A 2,024-nucleotide genomic window follows, 5' to 3' on the forward strand; every position below is an offset into this window, starting at 1 on the left:
TGAAGTGCTGCACTGCCATTGGCTGACTAGACACCGCATATATATCACATGAAGTGCTGCACTGCCATTGGCTGACTAGACACCACATAAAGTGCTGCACTGCCATTGGCTGACTACACTGCATATATATCACATAAAGTGCTGCACTGCCATTGGCTGACTACACTGCATATATATCACAAGAAGTGCTGCACTGCCATTGGCTGACTAGACACTGCATATATATTACATGAAGTGCTGCATTGCCATTGGCTGACTACACTGCATATATATCACATGAAGTGCTGCACTGAAATTGGCTGACTACACTGCATATATATCACATGAAGTGCAACACTGCCATTGGCTGACTAGACACTGCATATATATATTACATGAAGTGCTGCATTGCCATTGGCTGACTACACTGCATATATATCACATGAAGTGCTGCACTGAAATTGGCTGACTACACTGCATATATATCACATGAAGTGCTGCACTGCCATTGGCTGACTAGACACTATATATATCAAATGAAGTGTTGCACTGCCATTGGCTGACTAGAGACCGCATATATATCACAAAGTGCTGCACTGCCATTGGCTGACTACACTGCATATATATCACATGAAGTACTGCAGTGCCATTGGCTGACTAGACACCGCATATATATCACATAAAGTGCTGCACTGCCATTGGCTGAATAGACACTATATATATCAAATGAAGTGTTGCACTGCCATTGGCTGACTAGACACCGCATATATATCACATGAAGTGCTGCACTGCCATTGGCTGACTAGACACCGCATATATATCACATGAAGTGCTGCACTGCCATTGGCTGACTAGACACCGCATATATATCACATGAAGTGCTGCACTGCCATTGGCTGATAACACTGAATATATATCACATGAAGTGCTGCACTGCCATTGGCTCACAACACCGCATATATATATATCACATGAAGTGCTGCACTGCCATTGGCTGACAACACCGCATATATATATCACATGAAGTGCTGCACTGCCATTGGCTGACAACACTGCATATATATATCACATGAAGTGCTGCACTGCCATTGGCTGACAACACCGCATATATATCACACGAAGTGCTGCACTGCCATTGGCTGACAACACTGCATATATATCACATGAAGTGCTGAACTGCCATTGGCTGACTAGACACTATATATATCAAATGAAGTGTTGCACTGCCATTGGCTGACTAGAGACCGCATATATATCACAAAGTGCTGCACTGCCATTGGCTGACTACACTGCATATATATCACATGAAGTACTGCAGTGCCATTGGCTGACTAGACACCGCATATATATCACATAAAGTGCTGCACTGCCATTGGCTGAATAGACACTATATATATCAAATGAAGTGTTGCACTGCCATTGGCTGACTAGACACCGCATATATATCACATGAAGTGCTGCACTGCCATTGGCTGACTAGACACCGCATATATATCCCATGAAGTGCTGCACTGCCATTGGCTGACTAGACACCGCATATATATCACATGAAGTGCTGCACTGCCATTGGCTGACTAGAGACCACACATATATCACATGAAGTGCTGCACTGCCATTGGCTGACTAGACACCGCATATATATCACATGAAGTGCTGCACTGCCATTGGCTGACTAGACACCACATAAAGTGCTGCACTGCCATTGGCTGACTACACTGCATATATATCACATAAAGTGCTGCACTGCCATTGGCTGACTACACTGCATATATATCACACGAAGTGCTGCACTGCCATTGGCTGACTAGACACTGCATATATATTACATGAAGTGCTGCATTGCCATTGGCTGACTACACTGCATATATATCACATGAAGTGCTGCACTGAAATTGGCTGACTACACTGCATATATATCACATGAAGTGCAACACTGCCATTGGCTGACTAGACACTGCATATATATTACATGAAGTGCTGCATTGCCATTGGCTGACTACACTGCATATATATCACATGAAGTGCTGCACTGAAATTGGCTGACT

The sequence above is a fragment of the Bombina bombina genome, chromosome 7 (genome assembly GCF_027579735.1).
Source record: "Bombina bombina isolate aBomBom1 chromosome 7, aBomBom1.pri, whole genome shotgun sequence".
Lineage (NCBI taxonomy): Eukaryota > Metazoa > Chordata > Amphibia > Anura > Bombinatoridae > Bombina > Bombina bombina.